This window comes from Podarcis liolepis, assembly GCF_965112155.1.
Source record: "Podarcis liolepis genome assembly, chromosome: 5".
NCBI lineage: Eukaryota > Metazoa > Chordata > Lepidosauria > Squamata > Lacertidae > Podarcis > Podarcis liolepis.
Genome location: NC_139556.1, coordinates 85,545,445 through 85,559,118, shown reverse-complemented (window position 1 = coordinate 85,559,118; position 13,674 = coordinate 85,545,445). Strand labels below are relative to the sequence as shown.

General features: G+C 43.0%; 1 long non-coding RNA gene across 1 annotated transcript in view; it reads right to left on the bottom strand.

Moving 5' to 3' along the window:
* Positions 1-2,081: 2,081 nt before the first annotated feature.
* Positions 2,082-13,674, bottom strand: part of LOC310707492 — a 63,896-nt gene continuing 52,303 nt past the window's right edge. The window contains exons 3-4 of the long non-coding RNA XR_014526507.1: positions 7,584-7,816; positions 2,082-2,186 (exon numbers count right to left, since the gene is read on the bottom strand). This is a non-coding gene — a long non-coding RNA (uncharacterized lncRNA). The remainder of the gene's footprint in view (positions 2,187-7,583; positions 7,817-13,674) is intronic.

Sequence of the window (13,674 nt, the reverse complement as noted above, 5' to 3'; positions counted from 1 at the left end):
CTTTCTAGTGGGAAGGTAAATGGCGTTTCCGTGTGCTGCGCTGGTGCAGGCTCGCCAGATGCAGCTTCGTCACGCTGGCCACGTGACCCGGAAGTGTCCCCGGACAGTGCTGGCCCCCGGCCTCTTGAGCAAGATGAGCGCGCAACCCTAGAGTCGGACACGACTGGCCCTGAAGGGCAGGGGTACCTTTACCTTTACAATAGCTTCAGTCTGCTGAGTGGTATTCAGCCTATTTATCTGCGGAAATGAGTGCAATACTCCCAGATTCCCTAGAATTATATTTTCTGCCATAGCTCTTCATAAAGGGATTCTATCAGTCAAGAGCAGCTCATGAGAATGGGCAGCACAACACAGCTGACCTCCCGTCAGCAGCCTCAATAATGCTTCCCAGGAAGGAGAAAGGGAATGGCGAGGTGGCAGGGTGTTTATGTAGGCATACCAATAGGGACGGTCTGGCACTCCGGACCTCCTTACCGCTTTGTCCCTTCCTGTCAAGTATTTGAGATGTTGCTGATGGGAGACCAGGTGTGTAGTGCCTCCGCTCCCGGCCAGCTGCTGCTGCTATCAATTTTAGGGTTGTTTTTCTCCTTCCTATTTTTATATAGGCAGCATATACCTTAACTCTCTTTTTTTGTTAGAAATCATACGTTTTTGTTGTTTCATTTTGTTTTCAATGGGTCTGTTGACTGCATAATAAAATTTTATTGATCGATCGATCTTTTCAAACACTTGATTCTTCTCCCGGGCCTCTTAACATAATTTTGAGATTTTAAACTTTATTTAACATAATTTAAGTACAGATGTTGACAGCGACGTCTCTGATTTGCATGTGTGCGCCCTTATAGCGTTGATTTTAGTTCTGTGACTGTCATTTGTTTCCTCTTCGTACTGGTGCTGGGCTGTGTTTTATTGGATTCTGTTGTGCATTTAGATTGCGTTATGCTGATTGAACTTGTTTTAAATTGCTTAATAACCTAGGTTATTGAGCAGCTAACCAACACAGTGCACAAAATAAAATGTCCAGAAGTACGGCGTTCCAGTCATTTTCTGTTTAACAAACACATTTATTTATTCCCTTTATCCCAGCAAATCAATGCCACTAGACATATGCACAACTAAGCACACAGGGATACTTAAGGAACAACTACCAGGGAGAAAAAGCAGGGCACTCATTCAAATCTGTATCTCCTTTGATGCAGAAGGGCAAATTACATTTCACATGGAGTACCCTACTTGGGAGTAGATCTGCTTGTAAGTATCCTGTGGGAAAACCTAGTTGATTTCTTGAAATATGGGTTTTTGTAGACAATCTCCTCTTTCCTCAAAGGCAGTGATGTTATTCTAGGAGTGTGCAATGATTCTGTGCTGCAGCAGAATAACAAGGCAAATTGGGGTGATTTGGAGTCATTTTTACCCTTCCTTGAATCAAATTGTGATGTCGGCAAAGTACCCCCAGACGAATCAGGGCTCTGTGGTGCAGAGAGCCATAACTCATAATCTGGTGAACCGGGTTCGCTTCCTCCTCCTCCTCCTTAGGGTAGTGATAAAGCGGGATATCAAATCCAAACTCACAAGGCCTGCTGCTCTGATTTTCTGTACTCTCTACTTTTCTGGGCACTATATATATATGCTTTTACATCTCTGTTTCTATACTCTAGATCCACAGGATTTGCAAGAAGCGAGGTGGTTGGAATGCTGCCTGCAGAGTGCTGAAGAACTCTGAATTAAAACAACAACAGAGCACAGCTTTTCTTTTTCCTTTAAAAAAAATGATTTGGAGCTCATCTGCACTCTGCAGGCAGTATTAAGGACAGCGTGACCTTGCAATTTCTGTTGGAGGATATCCCTTCCCAATACTTGCGAGTGCCAGGAAAGCTATGTTGGCTGATGTGAAGCTGTTAAAAAAAAAAAAAGGGACAAGCAAGTATACAGATGATTGGTGACTTCTTAATTATTTTAAGGTAAAGAAAAGTAAGACAAATCCCTGCTCCTATCCAGAAAACATGAAACCCATACAGATCTTAGAGTTTTGGTTGGCCTAAAAATTGCCCTAATATGATTTGTGGAGAAAAGAGAACCACTTTCACTTCCCCCATGAAAGCCTTTGCATCTGCAATCTGGAAGGTTCAATCCTCCCTAGTGGGGTGGGTATGGGTGTCCCCTGTGTCTACAAAGTTCATCTGCTTCTGCCAAAAGGATATATATATATATATATATATATATATATATATATATATATATATATGCTTTCGTAGATTTTCACGGGTACAGGAATGCAGGTTTTGGTGTCCTCGGGTGTCTTCCCGTGTAAAAGTTGGGGTGTCTAGGCGACGTTTCGACGAGGTCTCACTCGTCATCTTCAGGCTGGTGCTTTCGGCTTCTTGTTACTGGAACAGAGCAGGATCTCAGTGTTTGAGTTCCTATAAATACTGTTGAGGGGGTGTGGTGTATAGCCTCCAATGTTCTGGGCAGAGAGGAAGTTCCCAGGCTAGTGTGCCTTTTCTTCTTTTGTTCCTTAATTACTTGAGGGATATCTTGAGTGATTTCTTGGGTGATATTCTGAGTACCACTTAGGTGGGTCATTAGGTGTGGATTAGTTGCTAAAGCCTTCGTGTCTTGACATCTTGAGCTTTGTGAAGAGTTTTTCTGAGAAGATGGCTGTACTGCACTTAGTTGTGCTCTGGCTTGGCTTCGTGTATAGGGGCGAGCTGTGGTTTTGTGTCCTGTGCCAGCCAGATCTGTGTAGGGATTGCAGGGGGGTGCAATGAAATACCCTGCAAAGTCTGCCCAGCCACGTACATTGGACAAACAAACAGACGAATAAATGCACGTATCGCAGAACACAAGAATGCCGTCAAAAAAGAAGAAAAAACTTCCTCTCTTTTCCAACACATGAAAGAAACAGGACACGAAATTAATTTTGCAGATTCCAAATTGCTCTTTAACATGGAACATCACCACAAGAGAATAATCATGGAAGCCATCGAGATAGAGAAACACCCTCACAACATGAACAAGCGTGACGACACATCCCGCCTGCCAGACATCTGGAAATTAGCCCTCCCCACAAAAACCGACACCAGATCCAGAGGCACACAGAACGCCATCACCAATCAACCACACCAGACCCAAACCCAGACCCTCTCCACAGATAAATTACAGACACCATCCAGTAGCCAAACCATGGTGGCACCTCCGGATGCTGCACCCCCCTGCAATCCCTACACAGATCTGGCTGGCACAGGACACAAAACCACAGCTCGCCCCTATACACGAAGCCAAGCCAGAGCACAACTAAGTGCAGTACAGCCATCTTCTCAGAAAAACTCTTCACAAAGCTCAAGATGTCAAGACACGAAGGCTTTAGCAACTAATCCACACCTAATGACCCACCTAAGTGGTACTCAGAATATCACCCAAGAAATCACTCAAGATATCCCTCAAGTAATTAAGGAACAAAAGAAGAAAAGGCACACTAGCCTGGGAACTTCCTCTCTGCCCAGAACATTGGAGGCTATACACCACACCCCCTCAACAGTATTTATAGGAACTCAAACACTGAGATCCTGCTCTGTTCCAGTAACAAGAAGCCGAAAGCACCAGCCTGAAGATGACGAGTGAGACCTCGTCGAAACGTCGCCTAGACACCCCAACTTTTACACGGGAAGACACCCGAGGACACCAAAACCTGCATATATATATATATATATATATATAGTCATTGTTAGATTCCCCATGCGAGTGAATGGCGAACACACGGTTTCATTTTACACTCAGCAGCTCAGAAGGTGAATCACAAATCAAACTGGACAGAGCACAGAGTGATTCAGAAACAGGATGTTGTTTTTTTAACTGCAAGCACAAGGCAAATATTGGGGTCCATACAGACCCTTAGAAAATACTCTTCCTGAAACAATTTCATATAGTCATGCTTTTGGAAGCTAGCCCACTGGGCCATTTAACCCAAAGTTTGCTTTAGAGCATGATATGCTATACCTAAAATCCTCTTCTTACTCATTTTCTTGGAAATAATCCCTAGTTATCACTTATGCACTTACATCCAATTCCATGTGCTTGTTTGCTTATTCACTGACCAATGACATCCTGCCCTCCCTGTGTGCACGGAGATAAACAAAGCTTAGGTTCATTGCCCTAGACATCCCTTGTGAATCACCAAAGATGGAGGTTCTTTCACAGGCAGCTCCGCAGCTGGGAAACTTCTGTTAGGTGCCACATTCCTTCTGTATCTGCCTAGATGCAGGAGAAGTCAACAGGACTTAAATGTGCGTAAGCACAGAATGGGAGCCATAAGGTTGGTGTGTACAGGACTTCATGGACCAGCCTTACCCAGCAGCCTTCCTGGTGACTTCGGTAGTGATGGGTTCTGACAGCTACTACAGCCAAACATGGAGAACCACCTCCCAGCCTTTTCTGTGTCACTTTGACTTGCATCTTGCTCTTTCATGCTACAAGAAGATGGGAAATGCTGCCCGAGGCAGCTGACAGCACTGAAGGAGGGCTAGGAGAAGGCTCTTTGCACGAGAATGTGGCAGCTATTGGAACCACCAGCTCCTTCCTTCACCTCTTGACTTCATGGCAGCACATTCCCAGACTTCTGCTTAAACAGACCCATAGATTAAACATTTAATCTATGTCTACCTTGCATAGTCTAAACCTACTATTTCTTGCAGTATTAACAGTGGATAGAGTGAATAATCCTGTTCAGTCTCCAATTTCAAATGCTTTTATTGAACAATGGAAACTGTTTCATTGTCGACCAAAGAAGAATGGCAAATCAAGTTGATGGACTATGTCGAAATGGCAAAGTTAACTGGGAAGCTCAGGAACCAAGAAGACTAGAAATTTAAAAAAGAATGGGAAATGTTTATAATGTATATACAAAATCATTGCAAACAGGTCAAAACATTAGCAGGATTCTAAATACACTTGCAATGTAAAAGTACAGATAATTTATGATGATGAAAAATTGGAGAAGTATTGATAGGCACTTGAAAATATAATTAAGAGAATGCATGGGTGGGATGGGGGAAGTCAGGAGATTCAGAGAAATCTCGATATGTGTAATTTGTATGATATTTTGATGTAACTTTCTTCTTCTTCTCTTTTGTTCTTTTTATTTCTTTTCTTTTGAGTGTGTGTGTGTGTGTGTGTGTGTGTGAGAGAGAGAGAGAGAGAGAGAGAGAAACTGTGTCACCCTGGAATATTGGTTAAGAATCTGCTCCCATCTCAATTTCTCCAACCCCAGCCAGACTATTAACAGCCATTCCTTGTATGAACACTCCACCCCATATATTGTTAGAGGTTTGTGGCTGCCAGACATCTCTAATCCATGAATCTACCAAGTCTTAGAATTTAATCAAGCCAGGCTAGCTTCCTGAACCCCTGGATCCAGCAAGTATTAAAATATAAACCAGGCTAGTTTCTTGATGAGGTGATCACCTGGGTGATGGGCTATTAAGGGGCTCAATGCAAGACGGCAAATGGGTGGCGCCTACTCCCTCAACAGAAAAAAACAGAGTTTAGAGTAGAGAGTTTAGGAAGGAGTGGTGTGACTTGGAAGAAAAGCAGCAAGCAGGGAGAGAGCACCATGCCTGATCTCTGCTTGAATCCAAGGCTGTGGCTATGGGAGAAGTAAGACTCTTTTGGAATGTTAATGCTGTGAACCCCTCCATTGTAGGCTCAGGTTGTATATATGTGTAAATAAACCATATATCATAAAGACACCACAGTCTCTGCTGTACCTCATTTCCCCAAGGAAACACAAACCCTGTGTAAGTGCCTGGAATCTCAAACCACTTAGAGACTGGGATGGCGTGCAACAATATTTTATCTCATTTCTATCTTTAGAAGAAGAAGAAAAAGAGTTTGGATTTGACATCCCACTTTATCACTACCCGAAGGAGTCTCAAAGCTACTAACATTCTCCTTTCCCTTCCTCCCCCACAACAAACACTCTGTGAGGTGAGTGGAGCTGAAAGACTTCAGAGAAGAGTGACTAGCCCAAGGTCACCCAGCAGCTGCATGTGGAGGAGCAGAGACGCAAACCCAGTTCCCCAGATTGCGAATCTACCGCTCTTAACCACTACACCACACTGGCTCTCAGGCCACTGTCTTGTTGCTTTCAATATTATTCTTAGGTGAAGGGTCATAGCTCGGTCATAGAACATCTGTCTTGCAAGCAGAAAGTCCTGGATAAAATCCCTGGCATCTTCAGGTAGGTCTGGAAACACACCCTGACTTAAACCCTGGAGAGCCACTGCCAGTTAGTATAGACCAGGGTTTCCCAAACTTGGGTCTCCAGCTGTTTTGGGCTACAATTCCCATCATCCCTGACCACTGGTCTGCTAGCTAGGGATGATGGGAGTTGTAGTCCAAAAATAGCTGGAGACCCAAGTTTGGGAAACCCTGGTTAACTGAGTTAAATGAACCAATGGGTCTTACTCAGTATAAGGCAGGTTCCTGTGTTTATGTAGACCTGGAAATTGTCCCCTGGTGACCCTCTGACCATCTGTAGAGGCAATCCTGAGATAGCTGGACCAAGGGTCTATCTGATTCTGTATAAAACAGATCTCTATGTTCACACAGGCATGGGAATGCACCCTGCCTGAAACCCTGCAAATTTGTCAGTGTAAACAATACTGAGCTGGATTGACCAAGAGGTCCTACTCAGAATAAGGTAGCTTCCTATGTTCTAGTTGTTGTTGTTGTTGTTCTGCAGCACACAATGAATGCAACTCCACACTACTGGCATTCATAAAGTCTGGATAAGATATTAGGCAAAAGGAGATTACCAATCTGCTGAGAAGATGCTGCAAAAGGCTATGTACAAAGGCAAGTAAACAAACATGGCTTCATTACACAGTTCACTACACCTTGCAAGCAATAGGCAGTCCTTTGTCCCTCGCCACATACAGTATTTCATCTGCACCGCAACCCAGGAAAGCCAATAAAACATGAATGAGCGTTGCCAAGGCAAAGTTTTAAGACTTACGATTTTGAATTTTCTATTAGGGATAAGGTTAAATTTATGGATGATATACTGATTTAGAAATGTGTTTAGACAGGAACGTGGCATTTCCTATCCCACCCCCACCCCCTTCCCCTTCAGGCTGGAATCAGAAAGCTTGGTGAAAAGAAGATTGTTAAAGGTTCGGCAGTACATAAAATAAATTCAGCTTATACTTTCAGAGAGCCCTCTGGCTGTATAAAAAGATGATGACAGTGACAGTGGGGGGAAAATTGCTTATATCTACAATTCTCCATTATTTTCTCATTAGCCTGAGTTTTAAAGGGAATCATATTAGTGCCTCCAGAGGACGAACTATATAAACAAGAACTACAGATTTATCTGTGCATTAAAAGAAATGCTATGGTAACAGGTTTGATTGCCTCCACTGCAGTTTAGAATCCTAAAGGATGAATTATCCTGAGATAATCTCACCTCTGTACCCTTTTCTATATTATATTTCATACCTTTAATCCTCCAAGGCTATGGCTATCTAATAATACCCCTTTTGCCTTTCTTCCTGCTTTGCATGTGGCAGCGAAAAGTATTTCCTTACCATTTAACTAAAACACATCAGTTAAGTTGATTTTCCTTTGATTGCTGGGAATGCAATGAGTTACTGTGTGAGTTTTACATCTGGAAGATTTATGGAGATTAATTTGCAGTGTTAGATGGGGAAATGCTGTTCTGCTGATGCCCTTAGTTGAAAGTATTCTTTAAAGTAGGCTGTTGCAGGGCACTGTGGGTCTTTGCTGTGAGGAATGATCATTCTATTCGTTATAAGTGTTTCTGAAACAAAAGAAGAAAGAATAGTGATATGATGCACAGAAGCTGATGGCTAATAGAGGAAGTTCTAAACAAATTCATGGGGTTTCAGATATTGAGGACCTCTTGTTTTAAGGGTCAATAAAATTGGAAGGTTTAAATTAGTTGTTAGCATGAAGTGGGAGACAGAAGGAAATCATGTGTAATTTGAACGTCCACATGCCACTAGCTATTTAGGCAATGCAATTTAGGCAACAATCACTTCATGGCTTAACCCTTTAAGCGACTTACTTTGGATCAAGCTACCCATTCATCATAGGAGAAACCAAAATGCAGCAGAAAGTGTGTTAAATTTAAAACAACAACAATCAGCTCACATGAATATGTTTGGCTCTGGCAAGGGAGAGGATGGGGACAAAAGTTACAAGTTTAGAGATAAGAATCCTTTTTTAAAAAGCATCTGCAGTGAAACTTGGGGTCTCAAACGGCTTAGCTGATGAACAAATGGGCTCCTGAATGCCGAAAACCTGGAAGTAGGTGTTCCGTTTTTCAGAAGCTGAATGTCTGATGTGGCTATCCGCTATTGTTTCTGGGGCACCTGTGCCAATTGGAAGCCGCACCTTGGTTTTTGAATGTTTCGGGAGTCAAACGGACTTCAAGAATGGATTAAGTCTGAGACCCAAGGTACCACTGTATTTTGTCTTCCTGTGTCAGGACCTAACCCTACATTTAAAGCACTCGTGCTACTTTCTCAGTGATAGATTCTTTCAAAGAATCCCAGGAACAGTTGTTTGTTAAGAGTGCTGATAACAATTAGGGGACACTTCACAGCACTACAGTTCCTAACACCTTTAACAAACCACGGTTCCCATAATTATTATTTTTTTTGGGGGGGGGAGTAATGACTGTTGAATAGGAGTGCTTCAAATGTATGATTTGAATGTGACCTTGGTTTCCTTTCTGGAACCACAAAGAGATAGTCTCTTTCTTTCTTTTTTTATTTGCATCCCAACTTTTCTTCAAGAAATTTATCTTACCCCTCCATTGTATTGCCACAACAGCCCTTTAAGGCAGGCTAAGAGATAGGAACTGACTGAAAGTTACTCAGCCAACTTCATGACTGAATGGGGATCGGAACCTGGGTCTCTCCAGTCTTAGTTCAGCAGTTTAACCTTTATGCTGCTGTGGCTTGCCACAAAAAAGAGCATATGCACCTGGCCCCAGGAAATCTGCTTAAAAGGTATTGTGTCTAGTAGAAGTGGAAGGAATTCTCTCCAAGATTGGGGGGGAGGGTATGTTTCAGCCTTGTCCTTTTGATTCTTGGATCTTCCAGTTGCTAGCCAGTGTGACGTAATTGTTAGATTGCTAGAAGTAGACCTAGGAGAGTAATGTTCTTTTTGCCACTCAACTAAGAATCTCAGTAGGTGACCTGGCCCTATTCACAGCCTAACCTACCTCACAGGGTTGTTGTGTGGATAGAATGGACCGGAGAGAACTACATGTATACCACCTGGAACTCCTTGGAGGAAAGGTGGGATAGAGGAAGAGGAGGAGGAGGAGGAGTTTGGACTTGGTATCCTGCCTTTCACTCCCCTTAAGGGCGGCTAAGGAGTCTCAAAGGAGCTAAGAATCTCCTTTCCCTTCCTCTCCCACAACAAACACTCTGTGAGGGGAGTGAGGCTGAGAGACTTCAGAGAAGTCCAAGGTCACCCAGCAGCTGCATGTGGAGGAGCGGGGAAGTGAACCCGGTTCACCAGATTACGAGTCCACCGCTCTTAACCACTACACCACATACTTGTTCATATTTGCAAAAGCACTGTCCTAAAGGGTGTGACCCAGATCACATGACTGTACATAAATCTTTCCTTTAAATACAGACTCAAAACCCATCGCCACCTACTCAGAGCTAATGGATCAAATTATTCCCCCTTGGGCTTCTTTTCTCCATAGTGTCTGAGAGAAAGGTTGCCAGTTATTTCATCTGGGGAGTGCTTTGCCACTTCCTGAGCCTAAACAAGCCTCTTAATAGGAAGGATTTGGACTGGTGACCTAGGCAAGTTTTCTTCCCATGAACCTTGCTTGATTGTTCATGGTACATGGTTGCACAGTGGGAGCGAAGGTGAAGCAGAGTGAGTAGACTTTGACCAGCAGTGAATGACTGCAGCAACTGATTAACCCATCTGCAAATCCCTCTTCAATAAAAGCCCTCCTGGATACAATGCCATTGATGCCATTAGCAATGGTGTGACCAGCACTTTAAAAATCAATTGCAGCTGGCAGAGGGCTGTAGCTTAGTGGCTGTGTGCAAAAGGTCCCTGGAAAAGATTCCTGTCTGAATCCCTGGAGATTTGCTGCCAGTCAGTACAGGCAACACTAAGCTAAATAGACCATTGGTATGGGACCCAACAGGTGGCGCTGTGGATTAAACCACAGAGCCTAGGACTTGCTGATCAGAAGGTCGGCGGTTCGAATCCCTGTGACAGGGTGAGCTCCCGTTGTTCAGTCCCTGCTCCTGCTAACCTAGCAGTTCGAAAGCACATCAAAATACAAGTAGATAAATAGGTAGCGCTCCAGCGGGAAGGTAAATGGCGGTTCCGTGCACTGCTCTGGTTTCACCAGAAGCGGCTTAGTCATGCTGTCCACATGACCTGGAAGCTGTACGCCGGCTCCCTCAGCCAATAAAGCGAGATGAGCGCCGCAACCCCAGAGTTGGTCACAACTGGACCTATGGTCAGGGGTCCTTTAACTTTATGGGACCCAACATGTTGGAGGGTATGCCACAATACATCGCTCCATTCCTCCCCACGTTCCCCAGTTTTACCTGCCAACTAGTCAGCCAGCATTCTGTGCCCACTGAGCGTTATTCAGTTTTCAGGGTTCTCCCACCCTGGTTATTTAAAAATACAATGGTACCTCGGGTTACAGATGCTTCAAGTTACAGATGCTTCAGGTTTACAGACTCCGCTAACCCAGAAATAGTACTTCGGGTTAAGAACTTTGCTTCAGGGTGAGAACAGAAATCGCGTGGTGGTGGTGCGGCAGCTATTAGTGGTGTCTCAGGTTAAGAACAGTTTCAGGTTAAGAACGGACCTCCAGAACGAATTAAGTTCTTAACCCGAGGTACCACTGTATGTATATTTTTTTGACTTCCTGAGGCTCCCCACAAACCTGCTGACATTCCCCTTTTTTGTGCCTTTTTGCTACATAAGTATAGGAACTTTGAAAAATTTGTTTTCTAACCTACAGGATATAGGTTACAATATACCATTCAATTCATGGGAGAAGTTGTGGAAAGAAGATTTAAAATTTACGGCTTGTAGTGCTTTAAAAGAAAATTACATTATATGAAAATGATGTATCAGTGGTATTTATCTCCAGTAAAGTTAGCTAAAATGTATAAGAATTTATCTAATGTGTGCTAGAAGTGCAAGGATAAAGTAGGTACATTCTATATATGTGGTGGTCATGTCAAGGGGCAGTAGGCTTCTGGGAAATGATTTATAACAAATTGGGGGGATTTATAACAAATTAGGCTTCTGGGAAATGATTTATAACAAATTGGGGGGGGGTGTTTAAGATAACTTTTGTTAAAAAAACAGAGGCCTTTTTATTAGGAATAACAGGTGAAGACGTACCAAGAAATGATAAAAGACTATTTATGTATGCAACCATAGCAGCAAGGAAGCTATTTGCCCAAAGATGGAAGAAAAAGAAAGTTCCAATGAAGGAAGAATGGATAGCAAAATCAATGAATGTTAAAATGACGCTGGATTTGAAAATATATGGTTATAAGCGGTAATGGATATGTTAAAGAGAAATAGTAAGATTGAAATTAAGTCAAAAATAAGTAAGGATTTGCTGAACAATTAATTAGAAATTGGAATACAGAAAGGGGAGGTATGAGGAAGTCGAGAAAGTAAGATACAAGAAATTAAGGGTCGAAATTATATGTGTTTTTATGTTTTTATGTTTGTTTTGTTTATTGTATAGTTTGTTTTGTTTTTGTTGTGATAAAAAAAACTTTTGGAAAAAAAAAAGAATGGATAGCAAAGATGATAGACTATGTTGAAATGCCAAAAATGACCGGGAAGATCCGCGACCAAGGTGAAAGGTTTGTACAAGATTGGAAAACTTTTTTTATAGAATACCTTAAAGTTCATTGTAAAGAACTAAAAACATTAGCAGGATTGATATAGCATTTATGAAGTCCCATGTCTTAAGGTTATTAATGGATTTGAGATTGACTGGAAAAGATAAGATGTGTAAGGAAAGAAGGGGAGATATTGGAAACCAGAGTGGGTGGGGGAGTTCAAAAGGCATAAATAATTACTTAGTTTTAATTTGTGTTGAAAATTTAGAAATAAAAAAATATTTAAAAAGAAAAATTAGTTTTCTATTATTAAGTGTAGCAATATTCTTCAGCAATTGAAATGTTCAGCATTTCCTCCCCGCCCCCAGAAATCCGAGTGTTTTTACTATAGAAATGACAGTATTCAGAAATAGAAGAGTAACGGAATGGATTATACACTGAGGCAGAGAAGCCATATTAAGGGGCAATAGCCTCTGTGTGGCTCAGACAAATCCTAGTGCAGTATAAGCCTCATCAAGGCCTGCCACATTCGGGAAAGGGTCTATTTTTGTCTGTTTCTCTGGGTCTAAATTGGCTCTGTGCACACCCCTACCTGTCAGTAATGAGCAGCTATTTCCAGGTGTCACAAACTCCCATCTCTGGAGGCCGAGCCCTGAATGGATCGCTGTAATTATCTCCAAACCAACACAGAATATAACAATTGTAACTTATCAGCGACAATGGGAAGCAATTGTAGGTAGGCGAAGGGATTTCCAGCTGGTGCATATGCACAAATGACCATTTTCATATTGAAAATGGCAGGTTCCAGACAGGCACAAACAGACACAGACACACACACATGGTTATTACAGGGATGGGACCGAGAATCTTTTTGAAACTCCATTTCCAAGCGTCTCTGAAAATGCAGCACAGTGGAATTCTAGGCTTGTTTCATATAAATCGTCTGCAGTTGAACCTGGAATTTAAGGGCAGAGCCACAGGTCATGGGTTGTAGCTACTCAGGAGTGTTAGTCCTACTCAGACTACACCCATTGAAATTAACAGACATGGCTAACTAAGGCCTATTGATTTTGATGCATTGATTTTAATGAAAACAGTATCCTTCATCAATCTGTAACTGCACACTGCTGTACATCCTGACAGCATTACACTGCATCATCATCAACAACAACATCATCATCATACAGTTGTACCTTGATTCTCAAACTTAATCCATTCCGGAAGTCTGTTCCAAAACCAAAGCATTCCAAAACCAAGGCACGCTTTCCCATAGAAAGTAATGCAAAACTGATTAATCCATTCCAGACTTTTAAAAACAAACCCCAGAACTAGGGTTACCAGATGTCCCTGGTTTCCGGTTGACAGTCCCCGGATTTCCAAATCTTTCCCCAGACAAATTCAGTCCCCAGGATGTCCCTGGATTTGCAAATCTGTTCCCGGGAAATGTGGCAGCGGCAGCCTCAGCAGCCTGGAGCCAGCCTGGTAGTGCAATTGGCTCTGGCTGGTTCCAAGAGCTGTTTGCTGCCCACTGCCCGCTGCCCGCTGCTGTGGCGCCTGCCATTTTTCCTTGCCAGAACTTCCGGCAAGGAAAAATGGCAGGTGCTACAGCAGCGAGCAGCTCCTGAAGCCAGCCAGACCCAACTGTGCTACCAGGTTGGCTCCAGGCTGCTGACTGCCGCCGCCACTGCCGAAGGGGTACCGGGGACGTCCGGCGGTACAGATCTCCTGCCCCCTTCCCCCTTTGTTTTGACTGAGGGGGCTTTTGGATGGGGGGCTTTTATCCATTTCCACA